We start from the raw sequence: 24,935 nt of genomic DNA on the forward strand, positions 1-24,935 counted from the left end.
TAATCATGTTAAATTTAGATTAGTCCTGTGAACTAGCACTCTAATGCAAGTCTTTAAAATAAAAGAAATTTAAAAAGCTGATTTAGGATTGGAGTCCCTGGGTGTTACAAATAGTTAAGCACTACACTACTAGCCAAGAGGATGTCAGTTTGAATCCACCCAAAGGTGCCTCGGAAAACAGGTCTGGTGATTTTCTTTGAAATGTCACAGCCTTGAAAACCTGAGGGAGCAGTCCTGCTCTGAACACATGGGATTGCCATGAGTGGGAACTGACTCAGTGACAATTAGCAACAACATTACAGAATTTAAAAGCCATGATTTTGCAATACCTAGTAAACGATTGCTAAAACCATTGGGTAGAAAGCCTTTGCAGAACAGGATATTCTCATAGTGCCCAAATATCACCTCTAAGATTATTTAATTAATTCCAAAGAGTAAAATGCACCTTTAGAATGTACAGATCTGGAAGTTACCATCTGAACTTGATCTTACTGTGAAGTCACAGCATGTTGTGAATGAAGTATTGTCGATAAATATGTTTAATCTGATTTTAATCAAGTCTAGACCTACATTCCAGTCCACAGGAAGTTCAGGGAATAATGGAACAAGTGAATGACATCATAAGAAACAGTCAGGATACAGGACATACTATAAGAGAACTGGCCCAGACTCTTCAAAATTTCAGTGTCGTAAAAATGGTGTCTAGGACTGTTCTAGATTAAAAGACACTCAAATTCAACATGTCAAAATCATTTCATTCAAATCTACATTTATAAAAGATATTTAGAGACAATTGGGAGAATTTGAATATGGGCTGTATATTAAATTATATTATAAAGTTATTTTTAAGTTTTCTGGGTGTTATGATATGTTGATTATGCAGAACATTATCATTCCTAGAACTTGTATGCTGAAATATATAGAAGCGGATGTATGTCTACAAATGAAAATAAATTTATACATGCATATAGATTAAGAAATATTTTAAAATGTGGCAACATGTTAATAATTATTGAATCTAGTGGAGGGTATATGAGTGGCTTTGTGTCATTCTTCCAACTTTTTTTTTTTTAATTAACTTTTATTGAGCTTCAAGTGAACGTTTACAAATCAAGTCAGACTGTCACATATAAGTTTACATACACCTTACTCTGTTCTCCCACTTGCTCTCCCCCTAATGAGTCAGCCCTTCCAGTCTCTCCTTTCGAGACAATTTTGCCAGCTTCCAACTCTCTCTATCCTCCCATCCCCCCTCCAGAAAGGAGATGCCAACACAGTCTCAAGTGTCCACCTGATATCATTAGCCCACTCTTCATCAGCATCTCTCTCCTACCCACTGTCCAGTCTCTTTCATGCCTGTTGAGTTGTCTTCGGGAATGGCTCCTGTCCTGGGCCAACAGAAGGTTTGGGGACCATGACCGCCGGGATTCTTCTAGTCTCAGTCAGACCATTAAGTCTGGTCTTTTTATGAGAATTTGGGGTCTGCATCCCACTGTTTTCCTGCTCCCTCAGGGGTTCTCTGTTGTGTTCCCTGTCAGGGCAGTCATCGGTTGTAGCTGGGCACCATCTAGTTCTTCTGGTCTCAGGATGATGTAAGTCTCTAGTTCATGTGGCCCTTTCTGTCTCTTGGGCTCTTAGTTATTGTGTGACCTTGATGTTCTTCATTCTCCTTTGATCCAGGTGGGTTGAGACCCAACTTTTTTTTAATATTTGAAAATTTTAAATAGAAAGTTGTCAGAAATGTATATATATTTTTAATTCCCTTTAAAAATAAATGATAAATATAAATGTGATGGATAATTTTATGTTTAAACTTGGCTAGGCTATGATGCTCAGTGGTTTGGTAGACACTGGACTAGTTGCTATTCTGTAATGTAATGTAATCACTTTCCATGATGCGATGCGATGTGATGTGATGTGATCAATCAGTTGAAAGGCGAGTTTTCTTGGGAGTGTGGTTTGCCTCCAGAATTTAAAAGGATGTCCTGGCAGAGCTCTCTTTCTCTCTCAACGCTGCACTCTTTACTCACCTGACCTACAGATCTTGGGACATAAGCCTGCAGAAGTCTCCAGCCTGCCACCTGACCTGCAGATTTTGGATTTGCTAGCCCCTACAATTCCATGAGCCATTTTCTTGAAGTGAATCTCTCTCTGTCTCTGTATATATCCATATGTACATATATATAATACATATGTATATATTATATATGTGTATATACATACATATATACACAAATACATCTCATTGGTTTTGCTCGTCTAGAGAACGCAGGCTTAGATGGTAAGTAAACAATGCATGTAACAAATACATGTTATAAAGCATTATATAAGGAAAACCTATAAACATGCCACCAAGCCCAAGTTCTAGAACACTACCAATATCATTAAATCTACATATTTGCACCTCTGTATCCTATCTCCTAGCTCCTCCCCAGCTATTGTGATTTTTTTTAATGTCAGAGGTATTTTCAAACATAGACAATATAGTATAATAAGCCTCCGTGTACCCATTTCTCAGCTTCAACGATCGTCATCTCATGGCCAATCTTGTTTGACCTAATCTTGTTTCTATTATACTTCTTTTTTCTCTCTCCCTGGATTATTTCAAAGCAAATCAAACAAAATAGCATTTCATCCATAAATATTTTACTGTGTCCATAAATATTTTACCGTGTATCCATAAAAGATTAGGATCTCTCTTTTTAGACATAACCATAATACCATCATAACACACCCACTGCCGTCGAGTCGATTCTGACTCATAGCGACCTACAGGACAGAGTAGAACTGCCCCATAGAGTTTCCAAGGAGCGCCTGGTGGATTCGAACTGCCGATCCTTTGGTTCGCAGCTGTAGCACTTAAGCACTATGCCGCCATCATATCACCTAAAAAAAGTAATGATAATTTTTTAATATCATCTTTTTTTGTTGCAGTTTCTTAATTCAGATCAGGATCAAGATGAAGTCTATACGTTATAATTGGTTGATAAATATCCTAAATTTCTCTCAATCATCATGTTCCCTCCCACTTTCTCTCTCCCCGGAGTTCTGTACATATTTAATTCACATATGTTGTGACTATTTATTAAGTATATTCACGTTTGGAAATATTACATCGTTCTGGTGAATTAAATTTTTTCTCATTAAGTAGTAATCCTACCTACCTCATTTGCTTTTGGTTTTCATGTCTGTTGTGTCTCATATCAGTACAGCCACCCCAGCTTTGTTATGTCTACCAGTTACCTAGCCTGTTTTTTTTCAGGCTACTGCTTTTATTTTGTGCCTTTTTAGTGAGGTGCACTTTTGGTAAAGAAGGCATCTGAGGAATCTGTCTGGAATAACTAAAACTTTTCGAGACAAATTCTTCTTTGAGACTGTTTTAATTATATTTCACTCCCAAAAGAATTCCCAGTTCTCCTCCCCTCCGCCCCTTCCCTTGCAACTTCTCACCTACTTCTCTCTCTATACACACGCTTATTCTGGATATGTGACCTTTTGTGTCTGCCTGCTTAAACTTAGTAAGTTTCCAAGGTTCTTCCATGTTCAGTACCTCATTCCTTTTGATTACTAATATCTCAATGTATAGATAAGAGACATTTTATTTCCAGCAATGGATGGGAAATTTGTGTTCTTTGTACTTTTTAGCTCTTGTGAGTAGTGCTGCTATGAACATTTGTACAACCTTTTGTGTAAACATTCGTTTTCAATTTCCTGGGTGTATATACCTAGGAGCTGTCAAACTTGGCCTGAAACAAATCTGAATGGCCATTTTAAACAGCCCAACACAGTGTGTCACTCGGTCTGGAGGCATAATAGAACATGCATCAAAATCGATTGCGAAAGTAAAATTAAAAGAAATTTGCCAACATTGCAACATTTCAAACAGGTAAAATCCACCCTTTGACCCGAAATCCTGCTGTGTACCCTCCCAGGCTAATTAGATAACCCCAGACATTATTATGGCAAGCTAATTGAATAACACTGTTAAAAATTGAGCCAATTATGAATTCTCATGATTATACCCAGAACAATAGTTTTATTTCATATAAGATACTTTTGTCCAATTGAAATCAAGATCTCCAATAAAGAATTCAGTCTTGTAATAAAATTAAAAAAAAAAAAGCATAACTGGGCTTTATTTTATTTTTTACACAATATGCCATCTGCTTTTTAACTGTCAAGTTTAGAGGTTGGTCTGTTTATTTTTATTGTGATTATTGACATAGTTGTACTTGTTTCCAAAAATCTTACTTTATAATTTCTGCTTGTTCAGTTTGTCTGCGCAGTTTTTCCCCTTTCTTGCTTTTTATGAATTGGGCCTTTTTGCTTTTTCATCCCTCTATACTGATTTGGAAATAATACATTTTACTCTTTTTCCTTTGTTGGTATACTTGAAATTTTCTCATGGACATTTAATTCAATAAAGTCTAATTTAAAAATATGTTTATATACCTCCCAAACAATATAAGAAATTAGATAACTTTAACTTTCATCAGTTCTCTCCTGGCTTACACTTTCCAGTATTTTAATTCTATCTCTTTAAGAATGTCACATAAATTAAACATTATTATTGTCAGTAGTAGTAGTAGTATATTCAGGCTGGGTTACGTGCAGTTACACAGGTGATCACCATTTTATTTGGTCACCACTTCTCTTGCGTCTCGGATTATATTTCTAAGATAATATTCTTCCTTTATGCAGATCTCTTTCATGAGACGCTTAGTGGCTTTTATCTATAAACGATTTATTTTATCTTCAAAAATGTTTTTATACCCTCGTTCTTGAAAGATTATTTGCTGAGTGCGTATTCCTGGACTGGTAGTTATTTTCTCTTAAGTTTCACTCCGATGGCTTTAGACATGAATTTCTTATTTGTTCTGCTCAGGATATGTTGGTTATTCTGATTCTTTGAATAAATGTTTTCATAATTCTGGGAAAAATTGCAACCAATATCCCTTCAACTATTGTCTCTCCTCCATTGTATTTATTTAGATATTTGTTAGACTTTATTCTGTTCCCCATAACTTCTCACTTCTCTATGATGCATTATTGGTAATATCTTTGGATATGTCTTCCAGTTTACTAAATTTATCCTCAGCTGATATTTGATCCATCCATTGACTTTTATTGAAACAATTATATTTTATTTCTCAAGGATCAAATTATTTTCTAATCTACCAACTTGGTACTGAAAATTTCTTAATTGCTTATTGACTTGGTGATTGCATCGTTATTTCTTTAAACATTATACACATAATTGGTTGTGATCTTTGTGATTTCATCAGTATTACTTTAATCATTGTGTATATTTATGTATATGCATATATATGATATATTCCAATATATTCACTACTGTAGCTAATATCTGTTGTTTGTTGCTTCCACTCACTCTCTCATATTGTGATCTTTGGTAATTAGTTCATTGCATTATCTTAACTTGTGAGAGTTCTATGGATATAAAATAGAGGCTTCCTCCCAATAGAGTGTTTAATTCTGCTTTGCTATGCACTAGAAGATTCCACTAATGTAGGACACACAAAAAATCTATGAACACTTCAGCCCACCTTGAGTGTCCAGGCTAAGTGTCAGGTTCAGCTCTTCCATTCTCACCTCCCAACCCCCATCCCACTTTGTCCCCAGGTTTATGGAATCTACCCTCAGGGCAAATCTACACATTTGAACAGCCAAGCTGAAGACACCCAACTCTATCCCTAACTTTACTGTTTTGTTTTTGTATCTGGGGGGTTATCCTAAAAGACTTCCCCTATCATTTGCAAAAACCATTAATAATTTCAAGGGTGTGCTATAACCAGAACTTAAATATTCTTAATGGAAGATACTCTCAGAAATACTTAGATCAACAACATGTCAGAAGTGGAAATTATAGTATTTGCTAAGAATATTGAATATAGCATGGACTGCCAGAAGAATGAACACATTTGTCTTGGAGGTTTTAAGAAAACTTCAGGGATATTTTTGGTTTAAGTTTTAAAGATTATCTCAGGGCAATAGTTTCAGGGGTTCACCCAGCCTGATGGCTCCAGAAAATCTAGACTCCATGAAAATTTAATTCTGTTCTGTATTTCTTCCCTTTTGTTTGGAATTCTTTCATAGAATCTGTGATCAAAATGTTCAGTAGTGGTAGCTGGGCACCATCCAGTTCTTCTGGTCTCATGGCAAAGGGGAAGTTGTTCATGGAGGCGATTAGCCACACATTTCATTTCTTCCTCCTATTCCTGATTCCCCTTCTTCCTCTGTTGCTGCAGGCAACTAGAGACCAATTATGCCCTGGATGGTACTTGCAAGCTTTTAAGACCCCAGGCACTACACAAGGAACTAGAAGGTAGAACAGACAGACACACTAAATAGGATATTAGGCCAATTAACTGGGATGTGCCATAAAATCATGACCCTAAATCTTCAAACAAAGGAACCAAATCCCAAACAATAGTTTAGTTTAACTAGTAAAGAATGTTCGCCTTGAGTATTGTGCTGTTTTAAGATCTATCTGTATGGGATCAAACTGACAACAGCAACTCAAAAACTCAAAAGTTTAGATAGGAAGCTTAGGGGCAGTGAGTTTATGTTAACGGGAGAGGAAAAACTTGGAAAGGAGAGTGAGAATGGTTGCACAATTTGCAGATTGTAATCAATGTCACTGGATTGTACACATAGAATTATTGAATTGGTGTATGTTTTCCTTGCATATTTTGAAAAACAACAACAAAAATAAATTATTTTAAAAAAAGTCTCTCTTGGAGGAAGTACAGCCAGACTGCTCCTTAGAAGTGAGGATGGCAAGACTTAGTCTTGCTTGCTTTGGACATGTTATCAGGATGGACCAACACCTGGAGAAGGACATTATGCTTGGTAAAGTATACCAAAACCCCCCCTCAAAAAAAAAAAAAACAAGAAAAACATTGCCATCGAGCTGACTCCAACTCATAGCGACCCTATAGAATAGAGTAGAACTGCCCCCATAGAGTTTCCAAGGCTGTAAATCTTTATGGAAATAGACTGCCACATCTTTCTCCCATGGAGCAGCTGGTGGGTTCCAACCATTGACCTTGTGGTTAGCAGCCAAGTGTTTAACCACTGTGCCACCAGGGCTCCTGGTAAATTATGGTATCAGCAAAAATAGAGGAAGATCCTCAATGAGATGAATTGACACAGTGGCTGCAACCATGGGCTCAAACATATCTACTGTTGTGAGGTGGCACAGGACCAGGCAATGCTTCATTCTGTTATACATAATGTCACTGTGAGTCGGAGCCAACCTGACAGCACTTAATAACAACATTTCAGTTGAGATTATTAAAAAAAAACAAAAAGCACTGTTTTGGATAAACCCAGTGCCGTTGAGTCAATTCCGACTCTTAGTGACCCTATAGGACAGAGTAGAACTGCCCCACAGAGTTTCCAAGGAGCACCTGGCAGATTTGAACTGCTGACCCTTTGGTTAGCAGCCGTAGCACTTAAACACTACACCCCCAGGGTTTCCGCTGTTTACAGTACAATGTGTTTTTTCTATTTAAAAACAAATTGATATTTAATATGAAATACAGAAAGTATTTTATAACTAATATCACCTGAAGAACCTGTTCTGGTACTTCATTCAGTTTAATTCATTGCTGTGGTTTTTTTTTTTTTTTTTTTGTGAAATGAATATGTGAAACAGAAATGAAACTTAGTTCTCTGTCCTGGGTCCAATGGAATGGAAAGCAAGTATGTCAATCAGAGGACTGATATTCTTTTTGTTAACTATACTTTAGATGAAAGTTTACAGAACTAGTTTCTCATCATACAGTTAGTATACACATTGTTATATGGCATTGGTTAACAACCCCACGACATGTCAACACTCACTTCTCAACCCTGGGTTCCCTATTACCAGCTTTACTGTTCTCTCCTGCCTTCCAGTCCCTGCCCCAGGGCTCGTGCACCCCTTCAGTTTTGTTTTGTTCCATGGGCCTGTTCCATCTTTGTCTGCAGGGAGACCCTCAGGAGTGATTTCATTACTGAGCTAAAAGGGTGTCTGGGGGCCATACTCTCAGGGTTTCTTCAGTCTCTGTCAGGCCAACAAGCCTGGATTTTCTTTTTGAGTTAGAACATTGTTCTACATTTTTCTCCAGCTCTGTCTGGGACCCGCTATTGTGATCCCTGTCAAAGCAGTCAGTGGTGGTAGCCAGGCACCATCTAGTTGTATTGGACTCGGTCTGGTGGAGGCCGTGGTAGACGTGGTCCATTAGTTTTTTGAACTAATCTTTCCCTGGTATCTTTAGTTTTCTTCATTCTTTCTTGCTCCCAAAGGGGTGAGACCAGTGGAGTATCCTAGATGGCCACTCATAGGCTTTAAGACCCCAGACACTACTCACCAAAGTAGAATGTAGAACATATTCTTTATAAACTATGCTATGCCAATTGAGCTAGATATTCCCCCAAGTTCATGGTCCCCACAGCCCTCAGCCCAGCAATTCGGTCCCTCAGGGAGTTTGGATGTGTCTATGAAGCTACCATGACCTTACCTTGTACAGGTTGCGCTGGCTTCCCCAGTATTGTGTACTGTCTTACCCTTCACCAAAGTTTCCACTTATCTATTGTCTACTAAATGTTTTTCCATCCCTGCCCTTCCCCTCTCTCATAACCATCAAACCATCAAACCTCATAACCATCAAAGGTTTGTATGTAAACCTTTTCAGAATTATTTACAGTAGTGGTATCATACAATATTTGTCCTTTTGTGATTGACTTATCTCACTCAGCATAATGTCCTCCAGATTAATCCATGTTATGAGATACTTCACAGACTCATTCTTGTTCTTTATCGTTGTGTAATACTCCATTGTGTGTATGTACCACAGTTTGTTTATCCATTCATCTATTGATGGTCATCTAGGTTTTTTCCATCTTTTTGCTATTGTGAACAATGCTGCAATGAACATGGGTATGCATATGTCTATGGGATTGCTGAATCATATGGTATTTCTATTGCTAGCCTTCTAAGGAAGCACCATATCGTTTCCCAAAATGGTTGTATCATTTTGCATTCCCACCAGCAGTGCATAAGATTTCCGATCTCCCCGCAGCCTCTCCAATATTTGTTATTTCCTGTTTTACTGATTCTTGCCAGTAATCCTGGGGCGAGACGGTATCTCAATGTGGTTTTGACTTGCATTTCTCTAATGGCTAGAGATCATGAGCATTTCCTCATGTGTCTGTTGGCTGCTTGAATGTCTTCTTTGGTGAAGTGTGTGTTCATTTCCTTTGCCCACTGTTTAATTGGATTATTTGTCTTTTTGTTGTAGAGGTGTTGGATTTTCTTGTCGGTTTTAGAGATTAGGCCTTTGTCTAATTTGTAATAGCCAAAAAATTTTTCCCATTCTGTAGAAGACTGATATTCTCGGAGTTTAGTAAGTGAAGTAGCACTTTGTTAAGGATGAAGAAAGAATTCTAGTTAGTAAATGGGATGAACCTAGCAGAACACTGAATGATTAACAACGAAAAGAAACATTAAAAGAAAAGAAGAGCCATATTTTAGTATACAGTTAAAGAGAAAATAAGAAAAGGAAGTGGTTTACTGAGTGAGGGTTTTTATATATTAGCATGAAATTTTTACCTCTATTGATAAGAAATATGACAGATGTTTTAACAATGTGCTAATATATTACGGGAAGAAACTATTAAAGCATAGAGTAATTACATTTTCACATTGATGAGTTTTTCATTATGTATTTAGATACTCTCTCAAGGTTTAATTTTAAAGGACAATAGAATGTTATACATCTAATATGTGCTGGATTCTTTTATGTATCATCTCATTTAATTTTCACAACAAGACTAGAAGGCAAGGATCATCCAGTCTTTTATAACTGGGATAATTGGGGCTCAGAGAAATTAAGCATGGATACAGATCACAGAGCTAGTAGGTGATGAAAACAAATTTTGAATCCAGGTTTCTCCGGCTCTAACTTAACGTTTTGTTTTGACCATTTTGTGTGTGTGTGTCAGACATATAGGTAACAAAACACTTGAATTTCAACAATCTTCACATGAACAGTTCAGTGACACCAAATTCATTGACACCAAATTCATCACGTTGTTCAACCATTACCATCAACCATCCCCAAACTTTTCCATCACCCTCAACAGAAGCTCAGCGTTCTCTGAGCCAAATTAATGTTTTTTATTTGCTAGTTTGAACTACCTCAGTAGCTTAAATAAGTGTATATAAGCTAAACCTCTCTTACTAGGCATGGAATTTTTTGAGTTCTTAATAAATGTAAGATCAAATAATTTGATTATTATTGACTCCAATCTGTAAAATAGAGCTTAATAAAACCAGCCTTAAAATATTGCCACTGGTGGTGAGAAAATGGATTGCTGGGGGCGGGGACTAGACAATACTACACATTAACTGGCAAATAAGAAAATAAAAGAATAAACAATTTTCAGAACACAAAATCCAAAAATATATGTATAACATTTCAATATATTCAGTCAGTAGTTAATAAACAAAAGATGACAAATGAAGACAATGATACATTACTTTTGCCTATCAATTTGGCATTATTTCTTTTAATTTAGTATTAATGAGAGTGCTGTCAGACAGGTACTCCCATAATTGCTCTTGGGAATTAAAACTGACATCATCTTTCTTGAGAGCAACATACAGTATGCGAAAGCCTTAAAAAGAAAACCTGTTATCTAGTATTTCCACTTTTAGGAATCTAACCCAACAGAAATAAAATTAGACATTATGGCAAAAGTCTATGGAGAATGTATATCTCAACACTATTCATAAGGATGAAAGAACGGAAACAATTATACAACAAAATGGGAATTATTGTATAAAATATTGTATTTCCATAAGTTGCTTACTATACAGCTATTAAAATTAATTTCTCAGATATTTTTTAAACACATAGAAAATGATTACAGCAAAATTCTGAGTGAAAAAGCAAGATACAATGCTGGGTACACAGCAAAATCTTACAAAATTTAAAAAATATATGCAGATATAGAGAAGGAATATTAGGTAGAAATCCCCAGGGATATTAACAGATACTATTTCTGGGTTGTGTATTATGGGTGAAGTTTTTATAAATGTGGTATAAAATAAGCACATATTAATTTTATAATAAAAAGTTATAAACCAGATTTTTAAATGCACAAGTAACTCAACTTTTATTGCTGTAATGGTAATGACGTTTCCTTGAGGGGGGGGAATATCGAGGATGTTGTTCGAACAGAACAAGGGGATACTACGTGGTTTAAAAGTCAGGAAAAATGTGTGTCAGGGTCGTATCCTTTCACTATACCTATTCAATCTGTGTGCTGAGCAAATAATCTGAGAAGCTGGACTATATGAAGAACAGGGCATCAGGATTAGAGGAAGACTCATTAACAACCTGTGTTATGCAGATTACACAACCCTGCTTGCTGAAAGTGAAGAGGGCTTGAAGCACTTACTAATGAAGATCAAAGACTACAGCCTTCAGTATGGATTACACCTCAACATAAAGAAAACAAAAATCCTCACGACTGGAACAATAAGCAACATCATGATAAATGGAGAAAAGATTGATGTTGTTAAGGATTTCATTTTACTTGGATCCACAACCAACATCCATGGAAGCAGCTGCCAAGAAATCCAAAAACATTGCATCAGGCAAATCAGCTGCAATGGATCTCTTCAAAGTGTTGAAAAGCAAAGATGTCACCTTGAAGACTAAGGTGCACTTGAGCCAAGGCATGTTATTTTCAATTGCATCATATGCATGCGAAAGCTGGACATTGAATAAGGAGGGCAGAAGAAGAATTGATGCCTTTGAATTGTGGTGTTGGTGAAGCGTATTGAATATACCATGGACTGCCAAAAGAACGAACAAATCTGTCTTTGGAAGAAGTAGAACCAGAATGCTCCTTAGAAGCAAGGATGGCAAGACTACATCTTATATACTTTGGACATGTTGTCAGGGGAGATCAGTCCCTGGAGAAGGACATCATGCTTGGTAAAGTACAGGATCAATGAAAAAGAAGAAGACCCTCAACGGATGGATAGACACAGTGGCTGTAACAACGATTGTGGGCATGGCACAGGACCAGGCAGTGTTTCATTCTGTAGTACATAGGGTGCTATGAGTTGGAACTGACTTGATGGTGCCTAACAACAACAACATGAAAAAATATAGTATCGATCCTTGAATTTATTGTTATTATTTGCCCATACACAACATTTCCCATTTCTTTCTGGTCCAAATTTTGGAGAAAAACAAACCTCATATTTCTTCAATTCTGGTTGCTCAACCAAAATGATAATGTATCATATGCCTGGTTTATTAAGGAGTCTTAATTCAGATGGTATAGACTGCCTGGTCCTGCACCATCCTCACATTCCTTGCTATGTTTGAGCCCATTGTTGCAGCCATTGTGTCAACCCATCTCATCGAGGGTCTTTCTCTTTTTCACTGACCCTCTACTTTATTAAGCATGATGATCCTCTCCAAGGACAAGTCCCTCCTGATAACATGTCCAAAGTACATGAGACGAAGTGTCACCATCCTCGCTTCCAAGAAGCACTCTGGCTGTACTTTTTCCAGGAAGGCTTGTTCATTCTTTTAGCAGCCCATGATATATTCAATATTCTTCGCCAACACTGTAATTCAAAGCCATCAGTTCTTCTTCCGTCTTCCTTATTCACAGTCCAGCTTTTGCATGCATGAAGTGATTGAAAATATCATGACTTAGGTCAGGCCCATCTTAGTCCTTAAAGTGACATCTTTGCTTTTAAACACTTTAAAGAAGTCTTTTGCAGCAGATTTGCCCAATGCAATATATCATTTGATCTCATGGCTGCTGCTTTCATGGGCATTAACAATGAAGCTAAACAAAATGAAATGTGCTGTCAGTGTCATGCCACGGCCAGAGCCTGACCATGATCAAGAGGCTAGGCCTGGCCTTTTGTTACGTCGGCTCCCTGTCAGCAGTGCTGGGCCTCCGCTGGGTGAACCTGTAGCTCTGGTGCCAGAGCCTCAGTCACTCGGTGCCCCCTCTGGGCTGCCCACTCTGCCACCATGGTGGCCTGTGCAGGCACAGATGCAGGGCCTTGGCTCATCTGCCGTCCCCACAGGGTCCTGGGGGTCCCCGCCGCCTGTCTCGGAGCTCTGACAGTGGTGGAGCTGCGCGACCCACCAGAGCTCTACGCCAGTAGGATGCGCCCCCAAGGGCAGGAGGTGGAGCCAAGCCCCCCATCTCCGCTCTTTCCTGGCAACGTGCTTGGCCCTGATGGAAAGCTGGATGTGTGTGTCACCCCTGGAGTGGCCACCAGCCAGAGGAGCCGAAGTGACAATGAACAACTGACCCCTTGTTTATGAGCACTGAAGCCCTTTTGGCCTCAGCACCCTCCCTTCGAAGCAACCCCTCTCCAGCCTCCCTTTCCTGAAAGAGAACACCAGGGATACTGGCATGGGCATTCCTGAGGGTTAGAGCTGTCCCCACCAGGGCAGCCCCAGCTAAGAGGGACCCGTAAGGTAGATGCTTCAAGGCAGCCAGAGGCCCTGCTTAGTGTGTATTTACTTGTTTATGAATAAATTGTTTTTACTGTGTCAAACACCACCACCTTACAGGACCACAGATAGACAGATGTACATGTGGTTGGATGTTGCCTGATGGGCTATTAAATGGCCATGACTGCATAGTTGAAAGTCTCCTTTTGTATGAATAGTTTTAGAAAAGTCTCAGCACTCTAAGCCAACCAACAATAAGGTAAAAAGTTATATATGTTTTAAAGGGATATTTCCAGATTAGAAATGATAAATAAAAAAAAAACCGTAGAATGATATACAGATATGAGATACTAACACCAGTTTTATATGCTAAAGAAGCTGAATTTCAAAAATAGCTAATGTATAGTTCAGAAAATCCCAGATTTAGAGGCACATCATAAATAAAGCCAAATATTATTTTCATTCTTTGTCAGCTTTATATTTATGCATATATTCCTTAAGTTTTGTAAATAGCATGTATTTCATCAGAGCTAATAATAAGTAAAGGAAACTTGGTGGTACAGTGGTTAAACCCTTGGCTGCTAACTGAAAGGTCAGCAGTTTGAACCCACCAGCCACTCCCCAGAGAAAAGACTAGACTTGCTGGCTTGACTGAGACTGGAGAAACCATGAGAGTTTGGCCCCTGAATACTCTTTCAGCTCAGTGACGAAGTCACTCCTGAGGTTCACCCTTCAGCCAAAGATTGGACAGGCCCATAAAAACAAAATAAGACTAAAGGGGCACACCAGCCCAGAGGCAAAGACTAGAAGGCAGGAGGGAACTGGAAAGCTGGTAATGGAGAACGCAAGGTTGAGAAGGGAGAGCGTTGACATGTTGTAGGGTTGTTAGCCAATGTCATAAAACAATGTGTGTACTGTTTAATGAGAAACTAGCTTGTTCTGTAATCCTTCATCTGAAGTAGAATAAAATAAAGAAGAAAAAAAAAAAGATTATAGCTTTGAAAACCCTATGGGGCAGTTCTAGTCTGCCCCACAGGGTTGCTATGAGTCCAAATCATCTCAACAGAGGGATGGATTACCCAGTAAGCAAGGTATGCACAGGCTTACTTGTGCTTACTTGATGTGGTGAAATCCATGTGAGATTGTTCACTACAGATTAGCATGTAAAAAACCGTGCTTACCTTGCTTACTGGTTAATCTGCCCAACTCAATGGTAATGGGTTTGAGTAATAAGTGACAAATTTAAATGTCCCTGCTTTGCCTTCCAACTTCACTCTCTTGGGAAGGAAATAGTAACAATGAATCAGTTTTTCTGAGATTCTTTTTGAAAAATAATTTATCATAATTGTAAAGCATAAGATGCCACAGCGATGATTTCTGCATAGAATGGAATGGGAAGGACAAGAATGGAATGTTCTCATTGATTTTTTTCTGCAAAATTCTGCTTAAACTCTAGTTACTTTTATACCCCATCCTCTCACATTTTATTTCTCTGACCCAATTATTTCACTTTACAAATTAGGCCTGTATTCTTTCTGAATGTTAGCTGTATTAAAATGGTCAAATACAAACAGTACAATGGTTACAGAAGTTATTTGACTTTACTTATTAATAGGTCTATGTGGCGACCCCACGTGGTGACAAATCTGTATCATATAAAGCAATCTGTTACCGTGACACTTACAGCTGTATTGTTCTATCATCAATTATAGTATGGAATCATTGGAGTGGAATTTTTATGTTTTATAATAGTTTATTCATCAGAGTTATCATATCTGTGTAAGTATGAAAAAGGAATAACCCTAATAAGTGAAAAATCCCCAAATAACCCTAATATTTTGAAAGTCAAAATAATAATAATTTTACTGACTAATGTGTTTATTATTTTTAAATGTGCCTCACGTTACACTTTGAATTGGAGATATATTTTTCTTGTACAGAGGTCGATTCTCTCCTTTGTACTATTTTTTGTATCACGGTAAAGAACGAAACTTACAAGTGTGTTATGGTTTGAATTGTGTCCCCTCAAAATATGTGTCAACTTGGCTAGGCCATGATTCCCAGTATTGTGATTGTTCACCATTTTGTCATCTGATGTGATTTTCCTATGTGTTGTAAATCGTACCTCTGTGATGTTAATGAGGCAGAATTAGAGGCAGTTATGTTAATAAGGGAGGACTTGATCTGCAAGATTAGGTTGTGTCTTAAATCAACCTCTTTTAAGATATAAAAGACAGAAGCCAGCGGAGAGATGGGGAAACCTCCTACCATCAAGAAAGTAGTGCGAGGAGCACAGCATGTCCTTTGGACCCTGAGTCCCTGCACTGAGAAGCTCCTAGTCCAGGGAAAATTGATGACAAGGACCTTCCTCCAGAGCTGACAGAGAGAGAAAGCCTTGCCCTGGAACTGATGCCCTGAATTTGGACTTCTAGCCTAATAGACTGTGAGAGAATAAACTTCTGTCCATTGAAGCCATCCACTTCTGGTATTTCTGTTATAGCAGGACTAGATAACTAAGATAAAGCGGTCCTCAATTTTGTAATGGTGACTAGAAAATGCATTGACGGGCAAGATATTGTGTACGCACACATTCACACACACACACACACAGACAATTCTTCTGTTTGTCAACCAAACTAATTTTCTCTTGCGTTCTGTGTCATTAGGGCAGGCCAGTGTTCCATTTTCAGAGGCTTTAGATTGCTTTCAAATAAGGATAAATTAAAGAATTATGTCAGAGATATACTATTAACTCAGATTATAAACTTGCTTTATAAACTTGTAGGTTGACTTCTAGAATTTACTATTTTATGGTTTTCTTGTTATACATACATATATACGTACATATATATGATTTTTTTTCTTTTTTGGTGCAAAGTTTAAATTAAGTTAACCTTTTAACCCACTGAAGGAAGAATTTATGATTTGTGTGGGAACAAAAGGAGGTGACAAAAGGGCTGAGCATGTCAAAAAATGTTTGTAATAGCTTTCAGTACCGTATTTTGTCAGTGTTTTAAAAACCAAAAGTTAAATTAGTCATTTTTTCCACTTATAAGGAGCCAGACTAATTTTTCTCTTGCCACATTAGAATTGAGGTTGACCTAGTTCCCCAATCTAAAACTGAAGTAGACAAGGTGGTTGGTTTAGATTGGGGATTTTCTCTCTGTGGTCCAGCTTTCCTGGGGTTCCCAGGCCAGGCCACAGTTTTATAAAGTATGTAGCTAAAAGGTGATGTGAAGCTGGATTTCTCTTGCCCCTCCTTGAAATAGTTTAAGCAGGAAAATATATAATGCTTACTTGAGCCTATTGTAGCAACAGTAGTTAAGTAATATGTCTCTTACATCCTCTCCATGATATACTTTTCCAGGGCCATTTCGTGCCTTACACCAGTGGCAACTAACAGAGAACAGTTTACTGGAACCCTGTTTCCTGAACAGAAACTGACTGATTGATAAAGTGCTAAAGAAACTGATTAGATTAGAATTGTTTTATTTTGAGACCTTCACTCTTTACCTGTCTACCAGAGCAGGAGGGTAGCACCCGCCTGTGAGCCAAAGAGACAAGCACCTGCCTACCAGACCAAAAAACCGAAACCAGTTGCTGTCAATCCCAACTCATGGCGACCCCATATGTTTCAGAGTGGAACAGCCCTCCATAGGGTTTCCATGGCTGTAATCTTCCAGAATTAGATCTACAGGCCTTTCCTCGAAGGCACCTTTGGGTAGATTTGAACCACCAACCTTTCAGTTAGCACCTGAGTGCTTAACCATTTGCACCATCCAGGAGCTTCATCTATCAGACCAGGGGGTAGCATTTTTTTGATCCTATAGCAAAAGAAATTAAGTAAATTAATTCGGTTTTTGCATTTGTCTACTTCCTTTAATAATCACTTTATGCACAACATTGGTGATTTAACAATTAAAGCCCAATTTATGTATTTCAGTATAAAAATGTAGATGTTAGAAAATAAACTCCTGAAAAGTAGAGTAATAAATTATGCTTTCATAAGCTGTAGAAGTTCATAAAATAGATTATCATTATTTACAGCCCTATAGGATTTAATTTTAGGTGGTAAATATATTCTACGTCCAGTACTTATTCAACCCAATATTTTAAGGAATAGGACAGGATACATACATTTGTACATAGGCTTGTTTCACTGAACGGTCTAATGTTATTTATTTATTTTTCCTTGAGAACATCATAATATGACATGAAGCATTTTGTAATGTTAAAAATCTTTTAAAATGGTTATGTGTAATTTCAGTCTCATTCCAAAAACAGATTATATAATGGATAAATCAAGAAATTATTCATATTGAGGTACACCAATAAAATAGTGTTAATATGACACAACCTAGATAGTATTAGAAATCTGGTTCAAAGTAGAAAATAAAGAGAACTATTTTAATGGCAGAAAAGTTAGCTTTATAGATAAATATTATATATTCTACAGGAATTATATATTTTATAGTTGGAAAAAATGCAGAACTAGCTATTTACTTACCCATTTATTTATACTCCCCTATGCTACTTTTTTTTTTTATGCTACTGCACAGAGATTTGAGTTGATTTATCTCAAGAGCAAATATTTTGAAATAAAAAAATATAAATAAAAGTCGAAAATAAGATTGAGGATAAAAAGACACAGAGATTTGAGTTGATTTATCTCAAGAGCAAGTATTTTGAAATAAAAAAAATATAAATAAAAGTAGAAAATAAGATTGAGGATAAAAAGACAAATGTTGTTGTTAGGTGCCATCCAGTCAGCTCCGACTCATAGCGTACTATGGAACACAACACTGCCCGGTACTGCACCATCCTTATAATTGCTACGCTTGAGCCCATTGTTGCAGCCACTGTCAATCCATTTGGTTGAGGGTCTTCCTCTTTTCTGCTGACCCTGTACTTTATCAAGCATGATGTCCTTCTCCCGGGACTGATCCCTCCCGACAACATGTCCGAAGCATGTAAGACGCAGTCTCGCCATCCTTGCTTCTAAGAAGCATTCTGGTTGTACTTCTTCCAAGACAGACTTGTTCATTCTTTCGACAGTCCATGGTATAATCAATATTCTTTGCCAACACCACAATTCAAAAGGCATCAATTCTTCTGTTTTCCTTATTCATTGTGCAGTTCTCACATGTGTATGATGCTACTGAAAATACCATGGCTTGGCCAGGCGCACCTTAGTCTTCAAGGTGACATCTTTTCTTTTCGAAACTTTAAAGTGGTCCTTTGCAGCAGATTTGCCCGTAGCAATGTGTCTTTGGATTTCCCGACTGCTGCTTCCATGGGTGTTGATTGTGGATTCAGGTAAAATGAAATCCTTGACAACTTTAATCTTTTCGCTGTTTAACATGACGTTGCTTATTGCTCCTGTTATAAGGGTTTTCGCTTTCTTTATGTTGAGCTGTAATCCATACCGAAGGCTGTGGTCTTTGATCTTCATTAATAAGTGTTTCAAGTCCTTTTCACTTTCAGCAAGCAAGGCTGTGTCATCTGCATAATGAAGGTTGTTAATGAGTCTTCCTCTAATCCTGATTCCCCGTTATCCTTCATATGGTCCAGCTTTTCGGATTATTTGCTCAGCATACAGATTGAATAAGTATGGTGAAAGGATACAACTCTGATGCATCTTTCCTGACTTTAAACTATACAGTATCCCCTTGTCCTGTCGTAACAACTGCCTCTTGATCTATGTACAGATTTCTCATGAGCACGATTAAAAAAAAAAAAGTGTTCTGGAATTCCCATTCTTTGCAATGCTATCCATAACTTGTTATGATTCACACAGTCGAATGCCTTTGCATAATCAATAAAACACAGGTAAACATCTTTCTGGTATTCTCTGCTTTCAGCCAGGATCCGTCTGACATCAGCAGTTATATCCCTGGTTCCAGTCCTCTTCTGACTCTGGCTTGAATTTCTGGCAGTTCTCTGTTGATATCCTGCTGCAGCTACTTTTGAATGGTCTTCAGCAAAATTTTGCTTGTGTGTGATATTAATAGTTTCATAATTTCCACATTTGGTTGGATGATCTTTCTTGGGAATAGGCATAAATATGGATCTCTTCCAGTCGATTGGCCAGGTAGCTGTCTTCCAAATTTCTTGGCATGGATGAGTGAACACTTCCAGTGCTGCATCTGTTTGTTGACTAACATCTCAACTGATAATCCATCAATTCCTGGAGCCTTGCTTTTCGCCAATGTCTTCAGTGCAGCTTGGACTTCTTCCTTGAGTACCATCGGTTCCTGACCATGTGCTACCTCTTGAAATGGTTGAACATCAACCAATTCTTTTTGGTATAATGACTCCGTGTATTCCTTCCATCTTCTTGTGATACTTCCTGCATTGTTTAATATTTTCCCCATAGAATCCTTCACTATTGCAACTCAAGCTTGAATTTTTTTATTCAGTTCTTTCAGCTTGAGAAATGCCAAGGTATTCTTCCCTTTTGGTTTTCTATCTCCAGGTCTTTGCACATGTCATTATAATACTTTGTCTTCTCTAGCCACCCTTAGAAATCTTCAGTTCCTTTACTTCATCATTTCTTCCTTTTGCTTTAGGTACTCGACATTCAAGAGCAAGTTTCAGAGTCTCTTCTGACATCCATTTTGTTTTTTTCTTTCTCTTCTGTCTTTTTAATGACCTCTTGCTTTCTTCATGTGTGATGTCCTTGATGTCATTCCACAACTTGTCTGGTCTTCGGCCATTAGTATTCTATGTGTCAAATCTATTCTTGAGTTGGTCTCTAAATTTAGGTGGGATATACTCAATGTTGTACTTTGGGTCCCGTGGACTTGTTTTAATTTTCTTCAGCTTCACCTTGAACTGCATATGAGCAACTGATGGTCTGTTTCACTGTCAGCCCCTGGCCTTGTTCTGACTGATGATATTGAGCTTTTCTATTGTGTCTTTCCACAGATGTAATCAGTTTGATTCCTGTGTATTTCACCTGGCAAGGTCCATGTGTACAGTTGCTGTTTATGTTGTGGAAAAAAGATATTTGCAATGAAGAAGTCATTGGCCTTGCAAAATTCTATCATGCCACTGCAGTTAGGTTCTGACGCTACTACTACTACTACTATTACTGCTACTATTACTACCACTACTACTGCTACTATTACTACTACTACCCCCACCATTTCACATATATTTATAATGACACATATATATACACACACGTAAATACTTTAGTAAGATCCCACTAGAAGACTTGAAGAAGTAATCAAATAATTGAACCTAAACATTGACTCACCATGAATGTTACAGCTACAAAGACAGAGTGATACAGGTATGTTATCTTGGTGACTCAAATACAATAATTAAAATTCCAAAAGAAACAAAGATCATATTTCCATTGGTTTGTGTTTGTTACATTTCTGAAAATTTATTAAAACAGGACAAAAAACACTCAGTGTCTGAGGTAGCTCAATAATTCCTCTCCTCCTTGTACGTGCAGGTGCCTCTCACATCAAGAGGTGGAGTTTGTTTGTGCTCACCTTGAGTCTGGACTGGCTTTGAGTCTGACTTTGACCAATAAAGAACACTGGAACTGATATTCTAGAACTTCTGGGCCCAAGCCTGAAGAAACCTGGAAGTTCCCAATTACCATATCTTGAAATCCAGCACCATGTAATGAGAAGCCTAAGCCATGTGGACAGGCCACAAGAAGGTCTGAGGTGCTCCAATTGACAGTTCCAGATCAAATCCCTACCAGCTGCCAGCACCAACTGCCAATACTGTGAGTAAGCTATCTTGAATGTTCAAGCCCGGTTGAGTTCTCAGATGACTACAGCACCATTGAACATCATACGGAGCAGAAGAGCTGCACAGTTCATTCCAGATGATTTTGGGAGATTATGTACTTCTGTTGTTTTAAGCCTCTGAGTTTTGGATTATTTTGGTTTTACAGCAATTAAAAAAAAAAAAATTGCTGTCGAGTCGATTCCAGCTCATAGCGACCCTATAGGACACTGTAGAACTGCCTCATAGGATTTCCAAGGAGCAACTGGTAGTTTTGAACTGCTGATCTTTTGGTTAGCAGCTGAGCTCTTAAGCATTGCACCACCAGGGCTCCTATACAGCAGTAGACAATCAAAATAGCATTTATATGTAAAACTGAATTAGATTCTAGTTTCAGACAGACAGATTATTCATCCATCTGAAAATTCAATAGAGCATTTGTCAAGTTTTTCACATCATATGATAGTTCTTCATTATGAGGGATTGTCCCATGTAGTGCAGGATGTTTATCATCTCTAGCCCCTACCCTAGATGTCAATAGTGTTTCCTGCTTATCGTGAAACCAAAAACAAATTTCTCTCTTTGAGCATTGTACTGACTCTGCTGAGAACCGCTGATTAAAATAATTACTTAGATAGTGACTACAGCGGTATGTATTAGGAAAAGCAAAAATAAAATTCAGTCCACACCTTCAAGAAACTTACAATTTAACATCTTGACAACATGAAGAAATAAATGAAATTATAATACAAAGTGATAAATGTTTTGATGGAGATGTTTTCCTGGCATTGTGATAGCACAGTAAACTAGTATTTACATCAGCTTTGGGAAGGGTAAGTTTCCTGGAGGAGTTAATTATTGAGCTGAGTTTTGAAGTAAACACAGGAGATATCCAGGTAGAAAAGAAGGAGAATAAAAACTCAGGCACAGAAAACAACTCATGCAGAAGTACAGCATGGGGTACTAACAGCCATAAAGTTAGCATGGTAGACTAAGTTCAGATGGTAATGTGTCTTTTATGCCCTGCTAAGGACTGACACATTTGAACTGTGGTCTTGGTGAAGAATATTGAATATTCCATGGTTTTACAGAAGAATGAACAAACAAGTCTTAGAAGAAATATAACCAGAATGCTCCTTAGAAGTGAGGATGGTCAGACTTTGGCTAGCTTACTTTGGGTACATCATCAGGAAAAACCAACTGCTAGAAAAGGACATCATGTGTGGTAGAGGGTCAGCAAAACAAGGGAAACCATTACTAAAATGGATTGACAGACTCAGCAATGGGCTCAAACATATCAAAGAACATGGAGGTGGTGCAGGATTCGGCAATGTTTCATTCTGGTATACATAAAGTCGTCGTGAGTCATAATTGACTCAATGGCAACTAACAACAAGTTTATTTAAAGCTGCAGTCAATTTCAGAGTATAACACAGATGGAAAATGTCATGTGTCAAGCACACCATTATCCCAGCCTTCTTTGCAGTTAGGTTGGGACCTTGTGACTTGTTCTAGCCAACAGATGCGGATGGAGGTGATGTAAGTCACTCCCAAGCCTGACCTCTAATAGTATCCCATGCAATCATACAATTCACTGTTCCCCTCTCTCATGTTGGAGGCCACTTGTTCCAGAGGCTAAGCTCTAAGACGAAAGAGGACTACTTGGCCTGTATCAGGCTGTTATATGTGTGAGAAATAAACTTTTATTGTATTGATTTACTGAGATTTGGGGTGTATTCGTTAGGATTCTGTCAGGAAACAAATCACTCGGATGGTTCAAATGAAGAAACTTTAATGATGGGAATACTTCCAGAGGTGTGGGCAGGGTAAGGGCTGAAGAGGCAAAGAGAGGAAGTAGAGTTATCAGACATCTGAGAGGGGAAGTTGAGGAGAAAGAGCTACTCAGCAGGGGCTCTAGTCCCAAAAGGACCCAGTACTGCCAGAGACAGGGCTCCAAAGCAGGGAGGGAGCTGAAAAGAAATACCCTGACCTGCCTCTTCTCCTGCCTTCTGATCTCCTGAGAGGGTATCCCTATTGGCCAAACCAATGAGAAGCAGCCACAAGGGGACCCAGGTGATACAGTACATAGGAGCCAGCCTCCTGGGACATGAGGCAGTGCAGTGAAGGAAGGAGAATGGCCCTGAGGGGCAAAGGGAATAAGCAGATCAGAAGGTTTTTCTGTTGTGGCAACTGGTGTTAATTACACTGACTAATACAGAACCACTGAAAGATTTTAAGCACTTTTTTCTTAATAGCCATTTTATTGAGATAAAATTCACATGCCATAAAATTTATCATTTTAAAGTATATGATTCAGTAGTTTTTAGTATATTTATACATCTGTACAATCATCCACATTATCTAATTCCAGAACACTTTCATTACCTCCCACCTTGCCCCCCCCAAAAAAATCCCACACTCATGAACAGTCACTCCCCAACTTCCCTCTCCTCTAAGCCCCTGGTAACCAACAATCTCCTTTCTGTTTCAATGGGTTTGCCTACTCTGGACATTTTATATCAATGAAATTAAGTGATATGTGGCCTTTCACGTTGGCTTCTTTCAGTTAGCATAAGTTCATCCATGCTGTAGCATGTATTAGCACATCATTCCTTTTTATTGCCAAGTGATATTTCATTAAGTGCAGGTCAGGTTTTAAAAGATCACAGGAATGTAGAGGACAGGTTGAAGTGGACTAAAATCAGTGACAGAGATATGTTACAGAGGCAGTAGGGAGGGGAGGAGTGATGGTTCTCTCTGATCACATTCTCTAAAGACATCCTCTCAAATTATTTTCAGACCAGGAAACCAGTTAGAGAAGATCACCGGCCATCTGCCGTCATCATCACTCCCCCTGATGCTGGAAAGCAACCAAGCACCATGAACAAAGGGCACCAGTTAGGCAGGTACTGCAGCAGTTCCAGCATGACTCATTGAGTTTCAATAGGCAACAGAGAGAGAAGAGAACCCTGCAAAGATAGGATGAACAGGAAAACATGACTGATATAAGGTGGAAGGTGAGGGAAATGGAGTGTTCTACTGTGACCCTCAGATTCTGGAGGGATAATGGTGCCATTCATTGATATGGGGAACCCAGGAAAGGGAGGCTGTATTTGGATGAGTAGATAATGAAAGCTGTTTTTGACATTGTGTGTATATATATATATATTTTTTTTTTTTTTTTTTATAGGGAATACCTATAGGGTCACTATGAGTCAGACTTGACTCGATGGCAATGGGTTTGGTTTTGGGTTTATAGTAAAAACGTGGTAGATGAAATCATGAGTAGGGATGAGCTCACTCAGAAGGACATTTGTGTGTCTTGTGACAGTGGAATACAGGAGCCCTGGTGGCACAGTAGTTAAGTGCTTAGCTGCTAACCAAAAGGCTGGCAGTTCGAGCCCACCAGCCGCTACATGGGAGAAAGATGTCACAGCTTTGGAAATTCTATGGGGCAGTCCTACTCAGGGTGCTTCAGGGTCGCTATAAGTCAAAATCAACTCAGCAGGGATAGGTATAGGGAATCCAGGTAGAGATGTTCAGGCAGTCAGGTAGATGTTCTGAGGCTTATATTACAGATCTTGGCTAGAATGTACATTTTGGGTTCCTCAGCAAAAACGTGGTAGATGAAGTCATGAGTGGGGACAAGCTTACTCAAAAGGACATCTGCGTGTCTTGTAA

The 24,935-nt window shown here is 38.3% G+C and overlaps 1 long non-coding RNA gene across 1 annotated transcript in view; it reads right to left on the minus strand.

Annotated features, from left to right (window-relative positions):
- Positions 1-368: 368 nt before the first annotated feature.
- Positions 369-24,935, minus strand: part of LOC135227975 (uncharacterized) — a 45,207-nt gene continuing 20,640 nt past the window's right edge. Inside the window, exons 2-3 of the long non-coding RNA XR_010318178.1 lie at positions 17,246-17,329; positions 369-2,886 (exon numbers count right to left, since the gene is read on the minus strand). This is a non-coding gene — a long non-coding RNA (uncharacterized LOC135227975). The remainder of the gene's footprint in view (positions 2,887-17,245; positions 17,330-24,935) is intronic.

This window comes from Loxodonta africana, chromosome 17, assembly GCF_030014295.1.
Source record: "Loxodonta africana isolate mLoxAfr1 chromosome 17, mLoxAfr1.hap2, whole genome shotgun sequence".
Lineage (NCBI taxonomy): Eukaryota > Metazoa > Chordata > Mammalia > Proboscidea > Elephantidae > Loxodonta > Loxodonta africana.